The following is a 7400-nucleotide window of genomic DNA, read 5'->3' as shown; positions in this document are numbered from 1 at the left end:
TTCTTTTTTTTCGAATTACAAGCGACGAATTTCATTGATTTTATTTCCGTTTTCAAATTCTAATCATTATATCTATTAATTTTTATATTAGTATTTTATCTCTGTTCGAGTTTATGTTTCTTTTTTTCATTTCTTTTTTTTTTCATTTTACTTTCCGAATCATGATTCTCCAATCCAATTGATCCAAATCTTTTATCCAATTTTTCCATCCTTTTCTCTATTCTTCTTTTCATTCTGTTTTCTAGTGTTTTTCAAATAGATGAATTTTAAAGACGTTTTTCACTTTTAATTTAAATCTTTTTTCTTCGGTACGGTTGATTGCTGCAGTTCAACAGCTGTGTCACCCTATTTCATTTTTAATACATTTCCTCTTTGTTTATGTCAGACCATTTTCGTTTCATGAGCTCTGTATTCACACTTTATTTCGCTAGTTATTTTAATTGTGTTTACTAGTTTCTTCTTAGCATTTTCCTGTTTTTTCTCTTTCATTTTTTTTTACTTTATGTGTTCTAGTTTTTTTAATAACTTTTCTGTCAGTTTTTTATGAATATCTCTTAGTTTATTCTGTTTTCCAAATTTGTTTAATATAGTTTAAACTTTTTTCTTTCTGTTTCTTCCAATTATTTGTGTTTTCATTTGGCTTTCTGTTTCTTCCATTTTTAATCATTTTTTGTCAATGTGTTTTGTCCTTTTTTCTTCAATGTTTCAGTTTTTCGTTTCAAGTACATCCGATCAAATCCGTCCTTTGTTTCATTGCCTTGTTTAGCTTTTTGAGCGGGCTCCCTCTTTATTTGTATATTTTACGTATTCAGTTTTTTTCTGTATTCATTTGCATTCATTTTTTGTTTCTTTCCCAATTTTTGTTTTTATTTTTTCTGTTTTTCGTTCTATATTTTATTGTTTCCATTTACTTGGTTGTTTTTCTGTTTTATTCATAGCGTGGCAGCTTTTCATAGATTTTTTTTTTTCCTTTTGTTTTTTTCAATATGATTTTTTTTCCAACATGTTGTTCTAGTTTTATTTTAAGTTTTCTTTATTCCCAGAATGTGTTCATTTTTTATTTCCTGCGTGTGTTTCTTTTTTATTTCCAGTTTGTGTCCTTGTTTTTTACTACATTGTGTATTCTTTTTTTCTTTTCAACTTGTGTTCTGTTTTTATTTTCAGTGTGCGTCAAAAATTTTAGTTTCCAAATTGTGTACCAATTATTATTTACCAATGTACTCTTCAATTTTTTTTCTTTCACTGTGAGTTTCAATTTTTATGCTTTCAATGTAGGATCCACATATTTTCATTCATTGTTTGTGTTCCAAATTCTTTGTTCCAGTGTTTTGGGTTCCAATTTTTTTCATACAGTATTTGTGTTCCTAGTGTCCAATTTGTGCTCTGTTTCCATTTCTAAGGAGTGTTCGGTTCTTATTTTCAATGGTTATTTAGGTTTTTAACGATATTTTTTTTCTCTGTTAAATGTTTCCACCCATTTTTTAACTTTTTGAATTGGTATTTTGTTTCTCTGTGTCTTCAATTTTGATTTCCCAATGTGTGCTTCAAATTTTTTCATACAGTATTTGTGTTCCTAGTGTCCGATTTGTGCTCGGTTTCTATTTCTAATGAGTGTTCAGTTTTTATTTTCAATGGTTATTTATGTTTTCTCGATACTTTTTTTCTCCATTAAATGTTTCCCCCCTTTTTCTCCCCCTTTTAACTTTTTGAATTGGTGTTTTGTTTCTCTGTGTCTCCAATTTTGATTTTCCAATGTGTGGTTCAAATTTTTCTATCAGTATTTGTGTTCTAAGTTCTTTCATCCTGTTTCTGTGTTCCAATTTTTTTTTTCCAGTTTTGTATTCCAATTAGTTTTTCCAATGTGCGTGTCCTATTTTTTTTCAATTTGTGCTTCAGTGTGTTTTGCCTTGGTTCAACGATTTTCTGTTTATAATTTTGTTCAAATGAAGTTGATCAAATCCGGTCATGTTCTATTGCCATATTTCGTAACTTACTGTTAATATATGAGTCATTTTGTATCCGTGTACCCTATTTTTCACTTTTCAGGTTTTTTAGTCATTTTCAAATTTTTTTATTTGGTTTCTTTAATATTTTTCATTCTTTTTTTTAACTTGATGTTTTTATTACTATTAATGCGTGTTTGGTTATTATTTCCAATGCTTGCGCTGTTCTCATTTCTCTCCAATGCTTCTTCTCCCAATTTTTTTTTTTTTTTTTGCTTTATGAATGGGTGTTTTGTTTTTCTAATTGGTATACCACTTTTTCTTAATGTTTCTTCTATTTCTTTCCAGTGTGTGTGATCTTGTTTTTATTTTTAATGGTAGAATTATATTTTTAATGGTTCTGTGCATTGAATGAAATTTGTGTTCGTTGTTTTTGTTTCTTTTTGTTTGTATTATCTTGTTTATATTTGATTTTCATCTTTCACTGGGTTCACTTTTATAATATTTTCCATTATTTTATAAAAAAGAATGTATATTTTTATAATTTTTTTCTACCTTTTTATTTATTTATTTATTTTTTACAATTTCTTTCTCAAAATGTTTTTAATGTGCTTGATAGATATTTCGAGGGATTTTTTTTAATGTTCTGCTATTCAGATTTTTTTTTCTTGGTTTGATCTGATGTAAATTAGTTTCTCACCCCATGTTTTTTTTATCTCTGGGTTTATTAGTTTAGTGATTGTTAAGTCGTTTTCCTTGTACTGTGTGCTTTTAATGTTATTAACTTAATTTGTTTTCAGATTTTATTAATTTTTTCAGATTTTTTTAACTTTTAGGTGTTTTGGGACTTTAAATTATTTGATATCAATGCTGTCTCTAGTTTATTATAATGTAATGTAATTTAGCTTTGTAGGATGCTCAGTAGTCTGATAAATAGGGAACAACCTGACAAAATGGGATCTAGTTTGTTATTTGGAATCTGCATAACTGAGATGATTTCCAGAATGATTTATTTTGAACAGCCTAATATGAGTTTAGATACTAAGGAATGATGATTTCTGCTTATTCTGTAAGTAAAGTTTGATTTCAATCCATTTTGTCAATTATTTCATATCTTGCAGTTAAATTTAAACCCTGAACACACATTTCACGATGCAGTTAATAAACCACTTCAAACTAAAAATTTACCCAGAAAAATGAATACCTAATATACACTCTATTTTATACAATTTCCTTGAATAGAAAAATAAGCACTTTTATGACATAATTGGATTTGCAATTTTAAATAAAACTGATAATTTTGTCGAGCAAAATTTTCGACAAAAATTTTTGTTAGCCATCACAGTTAAAAAACGGTTATAAGCGAATCAAATTTTAGCTGAGTTCTGACCTACAAAACACAAGATTGCTTTTTTTTTTCAAAAGTAGGCGCATTATAGAAAATCGTTTGCTCATGTGACAAGAAGTTCTGAAACAAGTTTTAATCAACGTATGATTGTTATTTTTATTGAACCACCTTACGTTAGAGCAAAAAACAATTGTCGTTAGATAAGGTCAAAAAATAGTTTTCACTCATTTATGACCAAACAACCACGTGATTTAATTTTACACCAAACATTAAGCGTTAATACGAAATTGTTAGCTTGTCAAAAATTTTTATGATCTCAAACGCAAAAAAAGTTACTGTCTAAACATTTTGTACCTAACTTCTACAAATTGATTTTATTTTACAACCGTCGTTAAACAGCTAACCCAATTTTTCGGGCTAAAGACTAGGGGAGAGTGGGGTCAATAGTAACAGAGCAAAAATTTCGAGCGTCTGGTTCTAGATTTGGTTCCTAGGTGGCGCACTAGGTGCATTTAATAAATCTACATTTACACCCCTGCTAGCAACCATTTTTATGTACTTTTAAAAGAGTTACATCACAAAAGATATTTTCACACTACGTAAGTACTTTTTTTGGTATTAGAATATTATATTGTAACAAAGTAATTTTGTTTAAACAAATAAAAATTATTAACCCAATATGTAAGTGGACACCTTAATTAACATTTCAATAAAAGAAATTAGTTTTGTTGATTAACTAGCATTGTTTTTACCAAATGAAGCTGAAATGGCGTCTTGGAGACGATTGTAACAATAAGTAAAGGGACGATTGCAACAGCTGAAAATAAATAATCTTACGTTTACTAACCATTCCTTAACTCTTTAAGAACCACCAATAGTTTCCTATATCATTTATAGTATGTTGCATGTGCATTATTTTATTTGTCACCTTACACAGCATGAATTAAAAGTTTTAACCCCTTAAATTTAAACGTTTAACCATTTAGGTCTCTGCTCATTATTATTTTTACTCCTAAAATATCAATACTATTTTGATCAATAAAAATTATATCACAACTATGATAATATGTATAATTAACTATATTTTAGTTGAATTTATGATCCGTTACAATTGACTCCGTAAGTGGGACAATTGTAACAAGTACACGACTGTCAAAAATTGTTAATAACTAATATAATAACATTTAAAATAAGGCATTTTTTTTCCTAGTAGAGGAGAGTCTACTTTACTCGTCTGTCAATTAATAAAGTTAGTTAAAAATAGTTAAGTAAAAAATTTTACACTTGATCCCACTCTCTCCTACTAATGTTGAACTCCGTAACCTTGTCATTTTGAACCCAATCCAGAAGACAAGGGAATTCCCGGATTAAGTACTGTGAGAAATTTGCCTACATGGAGGTCTTTTTGATGCAACTGACCGGCGCTTGCATTATATGGAGAAGAAAACCTCGAACACTTCCCATGGTTAGCTTGGCAGCCAGGTAACTCTAACCCATGATCCATCTACCACTGAGGATATTTTACGTCAGCACTGTGGTTCGTGCAAGCCGGATGCGGAATTCGTATAGACCAGCCATAGCTGGAATTTGAACCTGGTCACCTCAATGAAAGGCAAACGCTCTATCCCCTGAGCCAGTGATAAATTAATCAGTTTGTTTAGCTAAGAGTTTGAATCGAAGTAACATTTTAAATTATTCTCCGATACTTTAGCTTAGCGGTTTCCAATATTTTTGGTCTGTGAAACCCTTAATGATCAAACTTCTTTTACCGGGTTCGAATCCCAGCCTTGACTGGTCGATACGAGTTCCGCACCCGGCTCGCACCGACCACAGTACTGACGTAAAATATCCGCAGTGGTAAATGAATCATGGGTAAGAATCCCTTTGGTGTCAGGCTAACCATCGGAGGTTTTCGTGGTCTTCCTCTCTATTTAACGCAAATGCGTGTTATTTCTATCAAAAAGTCCTCCACAAAGACAAATTTTTCCCAATACTTGATCCAGGAGTTCCATTGTCTTCTGAATTTGTTTCAAAATTACAAGGCTACGGAATATTAGTAGTCGCAAACTCAAAAACATTGCATCGACTGTTCAGCGCCAGTTATAAAATGAAAATAAAATTAAGTTCATTAGCAGTTGTGAATATGAAACCAAAGGAAGACTAATTATTGAAAACTATTAAAAGTCAATTATAAATTTATTAACCTATAAAGGACTATTTTATTTTCGAAATATTTAAAAAGAGGAATGAATGTTTTTCATATCTTTAAAATTGAAAAATGCGATTTCGTATCTTAAATTGGGTTTGATTAATTGGTAATTGGTAATTGGTGAAAGTTAAATTCGCAATTCTTAAACTGAATCTAGATAAGATATTTTTTTCATCCTATATACATAAGGTAAAAATGAATGAAATAAGCCGAAGTTTGCCTTTTGTTGAAATGAAAGCTATAAAGAACTTATATGAATGTTGAAAATAACTGTTTGAAGCACATTTCTCTACTAACGAATTTAATTATTTCCCTTTGATGTGAAGTTCGCTGTGGGAAAATACTAAAGCAATTTTATATAAGTGTGTGTCTCTTTAACAATTTATTCAATACATTACAGGAAAAATTGTTTTTTTCTTAAAAAAGTATTTACCATTTCTCTTCCTTTGGCTTTATTTTCATTCCTTAATTCCTTTTTAAATTATTTCTTAAAGACATCCGAAATATCAAGTAAATAATGATTTAGTGATTGAATCTAAGTATAACTGTAGGTTTCAAAAATGTTTAAAAAAAACTTTAAAAAAAGTCCTAGGTCTTAGACCTCTAACTTTTTCATGGAACTCCAGGATTCCACGGAACTCCATTTGAGAACATACAGACTTGTGTCATTTCGTGTCAACCTTTAATAACAAGTCGTATGCATGCATTGTGATGGAAAGAAAAACTAAAAAGTAATACGTATGCTTAATGATTTTTTAATTTATTCTTTATGTTCAGTGTTTATATTAAAGAACTAATCAAGAACAAGTCTTATCAAAGCATTTTAAAAACTTAAGACATCTCTTCTTCTATGTTACTCATTTGCTTTTTCAGTAGTCTTTTATACCATGCACACATTCCTTTTGTAAATTAAAAGTGTTGTGAATTAATTAATAAATTTTTATTAAATTTCATTATTTGAAATGCTTATTAGAACCTTTGTTTATATTTATTGTTTTCTCTGCAATTTTTTCAGGACAATTTGTTGCCGTTATTCTTTAGATCGGAAAGAAGTTAAGACATTGATTGCGCTGCATAATATGGTGCTACATAGTTCTGGTAAGAATTTTATTCTCTTTTTCCATAAATTACACTTTCTAGTTGAAGGAGAATTTTCTGTTTTTGTTTTTTAAAAACACTTGGTGCCCAACGTTGCGATCAGTTTCTTTTGCTGGCTTTTTTTTCTCTCAGAACTGCAAATTTCAGCACACAAGAAACATATCCTCTCAAACAACTGAATACAATCTTCCTGTAATTTCATTAATTTAACGAGAATTTGCCCAAATTTTCTTCAAAAAGTAATAAAATAATCATAAAGAAAATTGCTCTGATTTTATGACATTTCTCAAGGGTAAATATTTGCCTGTAAATCTTGTCTCAACCTGTAAATATTTGCTAAGAATAATTCGAATCAATATTTTGAAAATAGCTTTCGTCAAATTAAAGAACATTCTATGCTAATTAATAGAAATCAATTTTCATAACAAACAAAAATTTTCTTACAAGTACCAAAATATGTGTTAAATTTCAGCAAAGATTGTAATAAATCGTCATTCCCCTCTTAACCCATCAAAAGTTTTTCTGCTTGCCCAACTGTTAAACGAGTGGATGCCTTAAACAAGTTTTTGCCGATTTCCGATACAAATAACCAAAAAGTATGAATTTGATACCTCAATATTATAGCCTATTTTAGAAAACCGATACTTCAACATGTACTTTCGTTACCCTCAACTCAAAAGTAATAATTAAAATAATATAACACGCATTATATGCTACATTAATACACATGCTTTAGCACATTTTCTCCAAGAAAGGAACTACAAATGTAAGTCAGATGGAAGACGAAGTAACCCATATATGC

The 7400-nt window shown here is 29.5% G+C and overlaps 1 long non-coding RNA gene across 1 annotated transcript; it reads left to right on the top strand.

Annotated features, from left to right (window-relative positions):
• The first annotated feature begins 2632 nt into the window (after positions 1-2632).
• LOC147816747 (uncharacterized) lies at positions 2633-6598 on the top strand. Its single transcript, XR_015436051.1, has 2 exons — positions 2633-3012; positions 6516-6598. It is a non-coding gene; the product is annotated as an uncharacterized LOC147816747 (long non-coding RNA).
• The last annotated feature ends 802 nt before the right edge of the window (positions 6599-7400 follow it).

The sequence above is a fragment of the Parasteatoda tepidariorum genome, chromosome 1 (genome assembly GCF_982258835.1).
Source record: "Parasteatoda tepidariorum strain Cologne lab strain chromosome 1, Ptep-v5.0, whole genome shotgun sequence".
NCBI classification, from domain to species: Eukaryota; Metazoa; Arthropoda; class Arachnida; order Araneae; family Theridiidae; genus Parasteatoda; species Parasteatoda tepidariorum.
This window is presented reverse-complemented; position numbering and strand designations above follow the sequence as displayed.